We start from the raw sequence: 16,921 nt of genomic DNA on the forward strand, positions 1-16,921 counted from the left end.
TAACTGCAACAGGAAAGGACACACAGTCCGTTTCTGTAAATCTCCGGCGAGGCCGATTACCCAAGTCCCCGACGCTGGCGTGAGCCAGAGCTGTTATGGATGTGGCGAGGCGGGCCACTATAAGAGGAACTGCCCCAAAGCAAAGAATGCTGGCGGAGCAGGGAGGGTACTAGCAATAGGCCATGGGGAAGAAGTTGCTGACCCGACGATGGTGACTGGTACGTTCCTCCTCGATAACTGCTATGCATGCATTCTGATCGATAGTGGAGCGGAGCGAAGCTCCGTGAACCATAAACTTGCTCGCATGCTTAAACAACAACCACACAAACTTAAAGAACAATTCACAGTAGAAATGGCTAATGGAAAAACTGAAAGCACGAATATCATATACTTAGGATGTACCCTAACTTTAGATAACCATTCATTTCCAATCAACCTTATGCCGGTCTCGATTAAAAGCTTCGACATTATCATCGGCATGGATTGGTTAAGTCTTCATTGTGCCAACATCATGTGCTACGAGAAAGCAGTCCGTCTAAACCTCCCGTCTAACGAAACTCTTACCGTATATAGTGACAAACCCGGTGCAAGTCTTCGTATTATATCAAGTATTCAGGCACAGAAGTACCTACGTAAAGAATACCATGCATTCCTTGCTCACGTTGTCGATACGAGCGTCGAAACGAAAAAACTAAAGAACATTCCAGTAGTGAGAGACTTTCCCGACATCTTTCCAGAAGAGCTACTAGGATTACCTCCGCAACGGCAGGTCGAGTTAAGAATCGACTTAGTCCCAGGAGTTACCACAGTAGCCTAGTCGCCCTACCGATTAGCACCATTAGAGATGCAGGAACTATCTGGTCAACTTAACGAGCTGCTCAGCAAGGGATTTATAAGACCAAGCTTCTCGCCTTGGGGAGCAACTGTTTTGTTCGTTAAGAAGAAAGACGGATCATTCTGTATGTGTATCGACTACAGAGAACTCCACAAACCAACGGTCAAGAATCGTTACCCTCTTCCTCACATAGACGATCTATTTGACCAACTACAATAGGCGAGCTACTTTTCGAAAATTGATCTAAGATACGGATATCACCAGTTACGAGTGCTAGAGGAGGATGTTCCGAAGACAGCCTTCCGAACTCGTTACGGACACTACGAGTTCGTGGTGATGCCATTTGGATTGACTAATGCACCAGCAGTTTTCATGGATCTGATGAATAGAGTATGCCGACCTTACTTGGATTAGTTCGTCATTGTCTTCATCGATGACATCCTGCTCTACTCCCGAAGTAAGGAAGAGCATGGCGATCACCTGCGACAAGTTCTAGGAACCATACGAACGGAGAAGCTCTATGCGAAGTTCTATAAATGTGAATTTTGGATCCGAAGAGTCGAATTCTTAGGACACGTGGTAAGCGAAGAGGGAATCCACGTGGACCCATCAAAAATTAAGGCCATTGAGAACTGGTCAACATCGAAGACGCCTACAGAAATTCGTCAATGTCTAGGTCTCGCTGGCTACTACCGCAGGTTCATACAGAACTTCTCCCGAATAGCGAAACCTCTTACAACACTGACACAGAAATGCGTGGCCTTTGATTGGGAAGAGAAACAGGAGAGAGCGTTCCAAACGCTCAAGCGAACTTTGTGCACCACACCAATACTATCCCTCCCCGAAGGGATAGAAGACTTCGTAGTCTATTGCGATGCATCGAATCAAGGGCTCGGGTGTGTTCTGATGCAGCGAGGTAAGGTCATCGCCTACGCCTCGAGACAGCTGAAAACACACGAAGTTAACTACACGACCCACGATCTTGAGCTAGGAGCAGTTGTGTTTGCTCTGAAGATCTGGAGACACTACTTGTATGGAACGAAAAGCACTATCTTTACCTACCACAAGAGTTTACAACACATATTTGATCAGAAGGAGCTCAACATGAGACAACGACGATGGTTCGAGCTACTCAATGACTACTAATGCGAAATTCGTTATCATCTGGGTAAAGCCAACATCGTAGCAGACGCCCTAAGTCGGAAGGAATATTCCTGTCGAAGAGTCAAGTCATTGAAAATAACCATCCATTCACACTTGTCTAAGCGAATTCAAGCGGCCCAGCTTGAAGCCATGAAACCTGAAAATGTGACGAGTGAATCCCTTAGAGGAACAGATAAAAATTTAGAAGCCAAGGGTGGCGGAGCCTTATATTTCATGAACCGGATCTGGACACCGAGGCACGGTGGTTTCGGAGACTTGATCATGACCGAGGCACACAACACTCGGTATTCCGTCCATCCAGGTTCAGAATAAGATGTATCTGGATCTTAAAAAGTTATATTAGTGGACTAATATGAAAGCAGAGATTGCTACCTTCGTAAGTAAATGCCTTACTTGCGCAAAGGTTAAGGTCGAGTACCAGAAGCCCTCCGGTTTACTACAACAACCAGAGATTCCAGAATGGAAGTGGGAGCGGATCACTATGGATTTCATAACCAAGTTGCCCAAGACAACGGGTGGACTTGATACCATATGGGTCATCGTCGGTTGATTGACCAAGTCTGCACACTTCCTGCCTATCAAGGAAACTGACAAGATGGAGAAGCTTATGAGGACATACATAAGGGAAATCATACGACTACATGGTGTACCTATATCCATTATCTCTGATAGAGATAATAGGTTCGCCTCAAGATTCTAGCAATCGCTACAACATTCCCTGGGAACAAGGCTGGACATGAGCACAACCTACCATCCACAGACTGATAGACAAAGTGAGAGGACCATCCAAACACTGGAAGATATGTTGAGAGCCTGTGTGATTGACTTTGGAAAGGCATGAGATACTCATTTACCCCTTGTTGAGTTTTCCTACAATAACAGTTATCACACGAGCATCAAGGTTGCTCCATTTGAAGCCCTCTATGGCCGAAAGTGCAGATCCCCTCTGTGCTGGGCTGAGGTGGGTGATACCCAATTAGCTAGGGGGCAAGTTTCTGACAGTACTCTCACAGGCCTAGAAATCATTCAGGAAATGATAGAGAAGATCGTTCAGATCCGTGAACGATTGAAAGCCTCTAGAGACCGACAGAAGAACTACGCTGATAAGCGAAGGAACCCTTTGGAATTCCAGGTGGGAGACCGAGTCCTTCTTAAAGTCTCACCCTGGAAGGGCTTTATACGCTTCGGTAAGCATGCAAAGCTTAATCCGAGATATATAGGGCCCTTCGAGATTCTCGCAAGAATCGGCCCTGTAGCTTACAAACTCAATCTACCCGACGAACTTCGTAACGTACATTCTACATTCCACATATCTAACTTGAAAAAGTGTCTGTCTGACGAGACTCTTGTAATCCCACTCGACGAGATCAAGATCAACGAGAGCCTCAACTTTGTGGAAGAACTAGTAGAGATCATGGACCGAGAAGTCAAGTAGACGAAGCAAAGATGTATCCCGATTGTGAAGGTTAGTTGGAACACCAAGCGAGGGCCGGAATTCACTTGGGAGCGTGAGGATCAGTTGAAACTGAAATACCCTCATCTTTTTGCTTAGTTATTTGTAACTACATTATTTGTTTAGACTTTAATTTCGGGACGAAATTCCCTTTAACAGGGGGATGATGTGACAACCCGAAATTTCCATTCGGTCAAACCTTAAAAGTCAACCACTTTGTATCATAAGTCAATGCATTATTTCTTATTTTTAAGAAATATAAAGTTCGAATGGGTGAAAGAAAGTGCGGTCTCGGGTTTTGAATTTTAAAAACCGCAAACACCTCGCGTCTTAGAAATTCCCGACCAAACTTTTAGGTTTTGGGTGAAAAATCACCCAAAAACCGTGAACTCATTCCTATGTATGAGTTTACTCCCCAAAAGTCTAGCCATTTGTGTTTACTCCCCATTTTCACAAAAGAGTAAACTCCAAAAACTCTTTCAAGTATCATCCTAGTTTTGATTCCAAATCTTCAATCTTGTAAGTGTTCTAACCATTCCAAGTTAGTAAAACACTTAATCTATTGTTTATGCATCTAATCATCCACCCATATGTGTATTTTTGTCTAGATTTCCAAAACACCAAGAACACACACTAAGTGTTCTTGGCCTTTTAACTCAAATCAAGCCTTCTAATAGTAAGTACTTCCATTCTTGATTGATTTTAAGCTAGTATTACATTTAAACATCAAGAAATTATGTCAAGAACACAAGATTGGAGGTGTTCATGGTCTAAGAATGTTCTTGGGCCGTAAACACCATAAATGGCACCAAAGTGTGCCTAAGCCCGTAATCTAAGTCCTAGTTGATGTGTAAACCATCCTTGACATGTTTAAACCCTTCCTTATTGTGTTTAAGCCTTGATTCCCTAGTCCCTTCCAAAGGCCAAATCACTTAGTAGAAATGCTTCAATAGGCTTGTTAAACCACAAAACAACACATGGTCATTAGGACTAGTGTTTAAGACTGTAAACTCTAGAGTTTACTACCATAAACTCCCTAGGTTATGACCACCAATACCGTAAACTCCAAGGGAGTTTACCCTTGAACTCTAAGCACACTAGCTTTGCCCTACCAACACTCGGATCCAATCCTTGTGATCTTTAACACTTGAAACACAGTGTTTTCATGTTCTAGGGTGTCCCAACTTAATTTATTAGTTATAAATTGGCTAATTAGTTATATATATGTTCATTATATGATAACTAGGCTCGTGCGTGTGTAGAAGTCTTCATTTGTCGCCTAGCACCGTACCCGACACTCGCAAGTGAGTTCATGCCCCCTTTAACTAACCTTTGAAATACTTTTAAATGTTTTATATGCTTTAATGGGGAGAATACAAGTTTAATACTTATAGTTATTACATCAATCACATGTGATTAATAACTACACAACCAATGATTTTATTACTGTTCAAACTATTTATCAAACTGTTTTACTTCAAACTGCTTTACAAACTCTTTTACTCATCAAATACTTTTAATTAAACTTTGTTATACTTATTATAAATTGCATGCCCGTATATGTATAGTTATATAAGCAATGTTTAAAAGGCTTAGGAAGGTCGTCCGCCTTATTTTCTTTTCCTCGATTTGGATGTGGTCTGGTGGGATATCGAGTAGCCGTCCGAAGGTCGCTTCAATATTAATTATATATCATGTGTACATATATAGTCATAAAAGTCCTTCTATATTCATACGTACTAGTTACATCATTAGTTAGTTACCATCGGGGTAACACAGGATCATACTCATACTATTTCTAGATCAATTAGTCAGTTCATTCATGAGTCAGTACTTATTACTATGAGAACATATACAACTATACTAGAAGAAGAACATATACAACTATAATAGAAAGAGAACATATACAACTATACTAGAAGGAGAACATATACAAATATACTAGGAGAAGAACATATACAACTATACTAGAAAGAGAACATATATAACGGTACTAGAACAAGTAATAATACATTACATATACGTGAATACGTTAACAAATTGTGATCCACTGTATCGGAGCATGCCTTCAATGTCATGGCCCGAGTTGTAGCCAGTGTCTCTTGGAGGGAGAGAGTGAGTTTGCGTATAGATCTATACGGGATTGACTATCCTACACCTTGCTGCTAGCTACAGCCGGACCTGCAGGTTTGTGGGTGCCAAACGTCATATCTTTTTATGACCTACATTAGTCGTTGTTACCCAGTCGATAGTATGGTACATCTAATCACATGATACCTTAATATATATATCCGGTTTAAGGTAGTTAGTACAACAGTAGTTCCTATAATACAGCACTATAGTACTACAATAATTTACCCTTTACATATATTTAGTGATTGTTTCACTTAAACATTAATGTACAAACTATATTTTGTTAATGATAGTTACACTTGGGAAATTACACACTTTTACAATAAACGAACACACAAAACAGTTACGCCTTGGTAGAAGGCTACATTTAATAGAAAATATAGGTATTTTTGAGAGATTCAAACTTTTACAAACACTTACAAACGTTCACATACTGTTATCACCAATGTTTACAAACTCATACTTTAAAACCATGTTCAAACGTTTTGATACAAACACCGACACTAAAATACTTATGAACTCACCAGCTCAATGCTGATAAACTCTTTCAAAATAACTTGTATTCTCAGGTCGTCAGTAGACAGGTACCGAGGCCAGCTTTTGAGAAGATGGAGCGCATCCAAGACTCATCTTATTATTTTTATTTACTTTTTGGTATCTATAACTGTACGGAACACGCTTGTATTAAAATTATATATTAATGCAATGGATGATGTTGTTTGCTTATTTACTGTTATACTGTGTTGTGATACTTTACATGACGTCCTCCACCCCAGAACGTTTCCGCCGTTCTTGGTTTTGGGGTGTGACAGAGTACCCTGCAATGATGACAATGGTCGACCCAGTTTCAAAATGGACAAGGTTCCAAACACCAACTGATCCCGCTCTGTTTCAGAGCAGCAATGGAGGCATATCATCAGACTTCGGTTTGTTAATAGTGGTTGTTCCAGGCACATGATAGGGGACATCTCTCAACTGTACAACATTCAGACCTTTGTTTGAGAGTATGTGTCCTTCTGTGGGAAAGGAGGAAAGGAAGAGATCATAAAAGGGGTTTGTTCTTAATGACATGAAGAATTTTTGGATTTGTTCTGAGATTGTTTGTGCTGTTCGTAGACCTTTTGGATGCAAACTCAATCGGTGACTTACGGTATGAGTTTTCTTCTTCATATTCCTAAGTTTATCTTAATCAGTTTCATTTTGAAGACAATCTTTTATTTTCTTATAGTTTTTTGTTAGTAGGTTGTTTTGGGAAGTGATATAAAGATAAAGTGATAACAGGCAGTCGAAAAAACAGTGTAAGGGATTGAATCTGAATTTTCTAGACTCTGTGTTCAATATGCTGGTAGGCATGGAGGATTTGACATTGTGGATTCGGATAAGATATTTTGGACTAACCATACGATGCTCGGTTTGATTGAGCAATGAGATAAACACGGGAACCTACGGGATACACTAAATTAATACGCATCTAGAACAGTGGTTCGAATTTTCCTTGAGGTACGAACTTATGTCCTTAATTCTGGTTCTGATACGGTGACTGGGGGGTTCTGATAAAGTAGGTTTGTAGGAAATTATTTTCTTGCTTTCTATCTGTCAGTCATATGTTGCTTCCTCTACGTGATCGGAAGATTCGACCTGGAATGCAACATATGCAACTCTATTTCTACACACCTTCTTATCTATGAAACTATTTCTATCTTTTAGCCATATGTTTTCCCCTCTGCATGATCGGAAGATCCGACCTGGGACACAGCATATGCAACATTCTACCTCTCAATCCCTCTATCCTAGTTAGCCATATGTTGTCCCCTCTGCGTGATTGAAAAAGATCTAACCTGGGACACAACATATACATCTATCTCTAAATCTGACTTCCTCCTCAAAAATTGTTTACTCACCTAAAGTAAGGCGGCCTTAGGAAGTTCTTGATAACCAGGGTATATCGGGAAGTGGGGAACACATTCTAGTGCAACTAAAATTGAACCATTTAGAGGTTGCCCATAGATCTTGCTGCTTAATTTAAGTGGACAACAATACCCGTGGTCATCGTCAGCTAAATGGTATATGTAGAAAAAAATTTCGATATCCTTCGTATTTAAGTTGACCACAATACCAGCAATTGACCAGATCTATTTATGAAAGTGAAGGTACTAATAAACAAGTTTAGGCTGTCTCACAACTTTGATCCCAAATATTCTTCTTTTTGTTAAATTTGTTCATAGTTTTCCTCTATGCACAAATTTAGGGGGAGAATTAAAAAAACCAAAAAAAAAATCAAAAAAATTAGTGTTATTTCTACTTTATTTCTTGTTCAATAAAATCCAAAATCCAAAAATATTTGTATTTCTGTTTTATTTTCTTTTTCAGAAAATATGAAAAACCCAAAAATATTGTGTGCTAAAGTTTTCTTTTAGTTTTATTTTGTCTTGAAAAATGAATTCAGATGTAGATGAGACTTATGGAGTCTGTAACGAGATTTCTGAGCCGAAGCTTCCTCCGTGAACATCGAAGAATTTTCATTCGAAGGAGCAAGAAATAAAGATTATTCTTTAAACAATTGTTCGGTCAAAAATATGGTTTACAATTTGCTTTTATGGGCAATTGTATTTTTATGTAATATTTTATGTGTTTACGGGTAGGTGGGTGTTTACGGTCGTAAACCCATTTACGGTCCTGAATTTGTGTTCGGCCCATGTTCCCTATAAATATAGGTGTAAGGGGGTGAGGAGTGGTGTGAAGGGAATAGTAGAGAGAGAAAGGAGCTTGTGTGTGTGTGTGTGCGAATCTCATGTAAAGGAGCATCATTCCAATCTATTCAATATATTGAATATTCAAGATATTCTTCTCTTCTATTTTGATCTGGCATCATCCGTTCGATTGAGATTCCGCACCATCAAACGGATCTGATTGATACACAAGCATATTTGGGGACTTACAATTGGTATCAGAACTCGGATTGTATCAGTCAATTTTGTCAGATCTGGAGCTTATTTGATCTTATTTTGGAAGGATATTTTCATTTTTGGATAGATCTCCGAAAATTAGAGGAGAATTATAAAAAATAAAAATAAATGAAAATAAAATAAAATAAAATAAAATAAAACATTAGAAAATTAAAAATAAAAAAAAGATTAGTGTTATTTTTGTTTTATTTCTTGTTCAAGAAAATCAAAAATCCAAAAATATTTTTATTTTTGTCTTTTTTTTTTCAGAAAATATGAAAAACCCAAAAATATTGTGTGCTAAAATTTTCTTTTAGTTTTGTTTTGTCTTGAAAAGTGAATTCAAATGCGACTCATGGAGACTGTATCGAGAATTTCTGAGCCAAGGCTTCATCCGTGATCATTGAAGAATTCTCATTCGAAGGAGCAAGAACTGAAGACTGTTCTTTCAACATTCAATCTTTCAACCCTAGTAGCAAGGTCAAGCAATTGAAGATTATGTGACGGATTGCATTGAAGTCTCGTCAATTGACTGATTGACGAGACTTCAATGCAATCCGTCACATAATCTTGAATATTCTCTCTGAAGATTCTCAAATTGAAAGCGATGTCTTTCAGAATCTTTTCAATAAGCCTCCTCACCCAATGTGCGTTCAATGTCAAATTCTGAAGAAAATCCCAACTGCTCAAGATGAATTAATTCATTAAAGATTCATCATGTTCATCTTGAAGTTGTGAAGAATTTGAAGATTAAGTTCTCGATGAAGATTGACAAGAAAATTCAGCTACTTTTTAGGGGGAGCTTGTTGGGTCAATTAAGAAAAGAAAGCTATAAACCAAAGGGGAGATTGTTGGGTAAAAAATTTGGTTTATACTTTGCTTTTCTGGGCAATTGTATTTTTATGTAATATTCTATGTGTTTACGGCTAGGTGGGTGTTTACGGCTAGGTGGGTGTTTACGGCCATAAATGGGTTTATGACCGTAAAGCCATTTACGGCCATGAACTTGTGTTCGGCCCATGTTCCCTATAAATATAGGTGTAAGGGGTGAGGAGTGGTGTGAAGGGAATAGTAGAGAGAGAAAGGAGCTTATGTGTATGTGTGTGTATGCGAATATCATGTAAAGGATCATCATTTCAATCTATTCAATACAATGAAGATTCAAGTTATTCTGCTCTTCTTCTCTTCTATTTTGATCTGGCATCATTCGTTTGATTGAGGTTCTGCACCATCAAACAGATCTGATTGATACACAAGCATATTTGGGGACTTATAGTACCAAGGGAAAGTCCCTTGACGGCTCCTCTTCGAGTGGAACCAAAAGAGGTTTTGTCACTCCTTCTACCAACCCTAAAGAGGATAAATACTTTTATTGCCATTAAAAGTCGCACTGGAAGGGAAACTGCTCAAACTACCTGCAAGATGTTAAGGATAGGAAAGTGAAACCCAACCATGCAGGTATTTACACTGTATTGTCTAATAACTCACTCAATTCTAATTCTTAGGTCCTTGATACAGGTTCTGGTATTTACATATGTTTTGATTTGCAGGGACTAAGAAGAAGTGAGAATGTGGAGCATGCGAAGATAAACTTGATCATGGGGAATAGGAAAGCTCCACCTGTCACCAAGATTGGAGTTTATTATTTGTTGGTAAGTAGTGGGTTAACATTAGATTTGAATAAATGTTGTCACTCGTCTGAAATAGCGAGAAATATTATTTCCATTCATGGTTTGTACAAACAAGGGTTTACCTTTTCGTTTGATAATTAATGTGGTGGCATCGATTCTTCCACTAACTTGGATAAAGCATCATTATGACATTGTCGTCTCGGACATGTAAGCAAGAAATGCATAGGCCAACTCCAAAAGGATAGGGTCTTGGAGTCATTTGACCTAAATTCAGATGATAGTTGTGAATGTTGTTTGCTTGGGAAAATAACAAAGTCACCCTACATTGGTTCTTGTGCTAGGGGTGAGGGTTTGTTGGATCTCATACATACTGATGTGTGTAGACCCTTGAAAACCGCCACAAGGGATGCTAATAGCTTCTATGTGACTTGTACTGATGATTATAGTAGATATAGATATGTGTACTTAATCAAGCATAAGTCAGAAACCTTTGAAAATTTCAAGGAGTTTAAAACAGGAAGTGGAGAATCAGCTGGGTAGGAACATTAAGATGATTTGATCCGATCGAGGTGGTGTGTATCTTATTACAGAGTTCCTTGACTATCTTAAGGAATGTGGGATTGTGTCACAATTGAAACCTCCCAGGACACCACAACTTAATGGTGTGACTGAGAGGCATAATCAAACCTTGTTGGATATGGTTCATTCCATGATGATTCGAGCTTCGCTACCAATCTCATTTTGGGGGGTATGACTTAAAGACTACCGCCCATATTCTTAATCTAGTCCCTACCAAAAAGGTTGCCAAAACACCTCACGAGATGTGGACTGGAAAAGTTCCCAATCTGGACCACATAGAGATTTGGGGTTGCAAGGCTTTCGTGAGGCGCGAGATTCACGATAATTTCGAACCTCGAAGTGAGAGGTGTATTTTCATCAGCTACCCACAAAAATCATTTGGTTACCTCTTCTACAGACCCGGTGATATTGTGGTCTTTGTAGCAAGGAGAGGAATCTTTCGCGAGAGAAAGTTCATAAGCCAAGGAAACAGTGGGAAGCAAATTGACCTTGAAGAACTTCAAGAGTCAAGTGGTGAAGGAACCTCAAACCCTAGCAATCCACCTGAGGAGGAAACTCCTATTGATCCGACAGACGAGTATGTACCTCTAAGGTGTTCGACGAGAGTTAGGAATGCACCTGAGCATTACTATGGTTTCCATATTACTCGGAAGGTGATACACTTATCAGTGATAGCACACTGGTAAGTCTAGATGAACCTAACAGCTACTCGGAAGCCATGGCAGGCCCTGAGGCTGCTAAATGGAAAGAGGCGATGGACAGCGAGATACAGTCCATGTATGAAAATCAAGTTTTGATCTTGGTTGACAATGTACCAAGTTGCAAGACAGTCACGTGCAAATGGATCTTCAAGAAGAAGACCGACATGGATGATAATGTACACACTTATAAGGCGCGACTGGTTTCAAAGGGCTTTTCTCAAACTCTGGGAGTTGTTTATGATGAGACCTTTTCACCAGTAGCGAAGATTAAGTCTATTAGGGTTATGCTAGTCGTTGCTTCATTTTATGACTATGAAATATGGCAAATGGATGTCAAAACTGCTTTCCTTAATGAAAAGTTAACTGAGGATGTTTACATGAGTCAGCTAGAGGGTTTTAGCAGCGCAGAGTGCCCTAATAGAGTGTGTAAGCTTCAGTAATCCGATTATGGATTGAAACAAGCACCTCACAGATGGAATCTTTGTTTCGATTAGAAAGTCAAAGAGTTTGGCTTTTCGAGGAGCAAATATAAATCTTGTATATATGTCAAGGCTAGTGGGAGTATAGTTAGCTTTTTGGTACTGTATGTGGATGACATACTACTCATAGGATATGACATCCAAACTCTATAGGAAGTGAAGTCCTGGCTTAGGAAGTGTTTCGCTATGAAGGACATTGGTAAAGCTGCCTATATCTTAGGATAAGGATTTTGAGAGACATGAGTAAAAGACTAATTAGACTTAGTCAGAGTACCTACTTGGATAAGGTGTTGAATAGGTTCAGCATGTAGAATTCCAATAAATGAGACTTACCGATCCAAAGTAACGTCAGATTGAGTAAGAATCTGAACCCGAGTACAGAGGCTGAGATAGTTGAGATAAGTCGAGTACCGTATGCTTCCGATGTAGGCTCGATCATGTTTGATATGACTTTTACTCGTCCTGATGTGGCCTTCGCGTTGAGCATGATCAACAGATATTAGGGGAATCCAGGCAAGGCTTAGTAGACTACGGTAAAGAACATTCTCAAGTACATGCAGAGGACTAAGGACTGGGTCGTTACCCTCAGTGGAAGTGATGACTTGAGAGTAGTAGGGTATAGTGATGCTAGCTTTCAGACTGATAGGGATGATTTCCACTCTCAGTCAGGCTGGGTCTTTACCTTAAACGGAGGAGCAATTACTTGGAAAAGTTCCATGTAGGAGACAATATCTGATTCAACTTGCAAATCAGAGTATATAGCAGCAAGCGAGGCAACAAAGGAGGCTATATGGCAAACGAACTTCATTGGAGACGTTGGAGTTGTACCAGCTATAAAGGAGCCTATGTAGATTTTTTATGATAGTGAAAGTGCAGTTGGCTTAGCCAAGGAACCAAGGGATCACGGAAGATCCAGACATATCGACAGAAAATATCATTTCATTAGACATCAAATAGAAGAAGGACTCCTTGTGGCAAAGAGGGTATTATCGTATGAGAACCCAACAGTACCCCTCACAAAGGGACTGGGTAGGGTTAAGCATCTTCATCATGTGAGGCACATAGGGATGAAGGATGATATTAGTTTAAGAAATTAGATAGCTTTGAAATGTGTAAAGTGTAATTGACATTTGATGATAAATAAAAGTTGTTGTTTATTTATAAGCAAAGTGTTGTTATCTTCTGTCAATCGTTTACTATCATTTCATTTTTCATGTTTTGACTTCCAGAATAATTATGTTATGGTATATCATATTATTCAAATTCTCCACAGTCGGTCATATGTTGGAAGCAGATATGAATCAAGACTCTCATGAATTAGCATGAAGATGTCTAAGGTGTTGGACATAGCAAGAGTTTCTACAACACTCATGAGTGCTCATAAGTTCTGAGTATTGGATTCAACCCACGCTCACTTGTATCACTTCATGGAATTTATCTCGAGTGATCGTGAAATATTAATATCATGTAAGTCTTCAAACCTTGAGATATGAGTTGTTGACTATGAGTTGGTTATACATTGATTGTACAAAAACACATTGGTAACTCAATGATATAAAACGTGCCTTTGTGTTTGATTCAACAAGTAGTAAAACAATCATATGAGTCGAAGTTTAAATGTTCCTTCTTGGATTAGAAGTGATATCTGAGCCCCTCGATGATTTTGTGTTGACCTATGTATCGGGCCTGGTCAGAACTAAATTGATGTGTTCGATTAAGTTCTACATCAAACAAATCGGAAATCGGGAAACAAACTGTTGGACAATAAGTAAGACATTGTTCCATGTATTTTTCTGGCTGGTATATAGAATAGAGGATTATATGGTCACTTATCTTAAATGGTGTATCATCATCATCTCAGTTCCAAGACACCTTGAAAGAGCTACGATTGCCAATCGGTTCCTGAAGTCATTCTTGCAGTTATAGCTATTAGACTTATCCAAGTGGGAGGCTGTTGGATTAGGTGTCTAAGTTCATAACTATTTCTGGATTATGCTTGACCCGGTTAGCATAATCCATTTTGGGTTGCATGACATTGCAACACTTAGATAGAGTAAATGAGAGAAAGGGCACTTAAGGTATATTAATAGATTATAAGTTATAACATATTAATAATACTATATAATTAGTTTTGATCAAGAATTAATTTGTTGATCAAAAGGAGAACAATTAAAAATATAGGGTTGATTGTGCAAATCATCCATTCTTTTATAATGGGCTAATGATCAATGGTTTATTGAATTAGGCTAAAACCCATAATGTGCTCCATGGATAGTCCATGGACTTTATAAACCCATGGATCATGGAATATGAAAACCCATGTCAATTAAGGTTTACATGTGTAACCCTACTTGTGACACAACTATAAAAGGACCCCATGGCTAGCAAAATCGACACTACTATGTGTAGAACAAGAGGGCTAGCCAATTTTGAGTGATATTGTACTTCTCTCAAAGTTATTCCAAGAATTGTGGTGTTGTGTGAAACCTTTGAGGCATCAGACTTGAGGTGCTAGGCTTACAAGGTTCTCAAGGAATCCAAGCAACAAGAAAGGTATGTCTTCTACTAGCTTTTATGTTTCAAAGTTCCCCATGCCATGCTAGTTATGTTAAGAACCTTGAATAATCAAATTTGCATGTATCTTAGTAAAACATAGATCCAAGGTTTCTAGAGTTTCATGTACACCTTAGGAGTGTTAGAATGCTCAAAACCCTTCAGTTTTGTAGAGGGCGAAGGGAGGTGATGAAGGCTGAGGGTGAGCAAACCTTATCTTCACATCCCTTCAATAGGGGGACAACCCCCGAAATTAGGGTTTTGGCATCCAAGGGCTATCACATCGTGGCCCACATGTGGTCACGTCATGACAACCCAAATGGGATTCACATTTCCTCAGGAACGGTTACGTCGTGACACACAAGTGCTCACATCGTGACCAAGGCTAAATCCTTAAAAGTTAACTGATAGCTCAATATAAAATTCATACATGGAACTGGGTGTTTTAATTCTCCCCCAATTGAACTGGATTTCTTCCTCGAAATCTTCAGTTGTAAATAGGTATGGGTAGTGCTCATGCATTTGCGACTCAAGCTCCTATGGCCACTCGAAACGCTTCCGATGCTGCCACTAAACCTTGACTAGGGATACCACCTTGTTGTGCAAGGTGTTTTTCCTCCTATCCATAATAGCTACTAGACTCTCCACATAATTCATGTGCTCATCAACCTGAATGTCATCTAGCAGTACCACCACTACATCATCAACCAAGCACTTCTGAAGTTGAGAAACATGGAAGGTGCTATGAATCACACTGAGCTCCTCAGGTGTTTGGCCAGCTTGCGCACCCTGGCTACTACTCAAAAAGGTATGATGAATCTAGGGCCCAACTTGCCGCTTCCTAAAGCATATGATACCCTTCCACGGTGATACTTTTAGCATAACTGTATTCCCATCCTAAAACTCCAACTCAAACCATGGCCTATTAGCATAATTTTTATGTCGGATGTGAGCTATTTCTAACTTTGTCGGATCTACTGAATAAGCTCTATTGTTTGGAGAACCACTTTAGTCCTCTTCCTAATCCTATGGCTGACCTCTCCCTAATAAAATGGAGTACATCACCTGTTCCTGTATAAAATCTCATAAGGAGGTGCACCAACGATGGAATGATGATTTTTGTTGTTGGAAAACTCATCTACGGGAGGTAGTATTCAAAACTCCCACTGAAATTGATGACAAAATCCCTTAGAATATGCTCAAGTGTCTGAATAATCCGCTCTCTATAACCATCTATCTGAGGGTGATAAGTAGTGCTCAATTGTAACCTAGTACCAAACTCCTCATGAAACCTCTACAATCGTGAAACACGCATGAAGTAGAAGTCTTGTGCTCGTTGGTGATGGAAACTCGATACGAACACTCCAAATCTCCCATGGCCATAGCAAAATGGTCAATGAAGGACTGAGATACGAAGGAGCGACTCACACCCCAATGGAAAAGCACAAGGGAAAGAAATGAATTCACTAATAAGATACCTATTATAAACATAAATATAAGCATAGAAAATTTAACTTTTCAGAATAAGAAATTAAGACATACTAATAACGACATCAGGTGCCGCCCTAGCCTCCATTGCAGTAAGCTGAAACGCATATCCCTAGCCCTTGGGGCTTTGACCCTCCCCTAGCGCCCGTTTGTGATCCCAAAGGTAGTCGGAGCTGGTGCATGTATTGGCCTAACAGTAATCAATCAAAAATTAGACTTCACATGGCCAGCCTGATCACAGTGGTAACAAATCCTACAGCTCACTCACAGAGCCTATCGACGACAATCATTCGTATAATGGCCATCCCTACCATATTTGTAGCACCCAGTCATTGATCTGCATGCTCCCTCATGTTCCTTCCCGCACTTGCCAGAAGTCCAAGCCCTCTAACTTGTGGATCGTGAATCAGCAGACTTAAACCACTTTCTTGCTAGATGAGTCTAAACTGGGGTTTTCCCCTTCTCTCTCGTCCGTGTCTTACTCTCAATTTCACTCCACCATGTAAATGATTGCTGCTCAGAAAGGGAACGCTATTGTTGTGTCGATACAAACTCATAGATCTCCATCTTGAGCATGCTCAAATAGCAAGACATCTGAATGAAGCATCATACTTGGGGGGTGAAATATGCTCTCTTAGTAAACATCTTGGTGATCTTTGTTACTGACTATGTGGCCTGCTTCAACGACACATGCTCCTGGGCTAACCTCACCATCTCTACAATGGGAACATACTCACTATAGAACATCTTCGTGAATTACTCCCAAGTCACTTTGACCTTCTTTGCAAGAGAATAAGCACCAATCACCAGCTTTCACCAATCCTTTACCCCCAAACGAAGAATGTTCAATGAGAACTTTACCTTCTTGTCATCTGGGAACGAACATGTAAAAAAAACAACACTCCACATCATATATCCACCTTATAGCGATAATTGGTTCCTTGACGTCGCCGAACTCCA

Source organism: Lactuca sativa, chromosome 5 (assembly GCF_002870075.4).
Source record: "Lactuca sativa cultivar Salinas chromosome 5, Lsat_Salinas_v11, whole genome shotgun sequence".
NCBI lineage: Eukaryota > Viridiplantae > Streptophyta > Magnoliopsida > Asterales > Asteraceae > Lactuca > Lactuca sativa.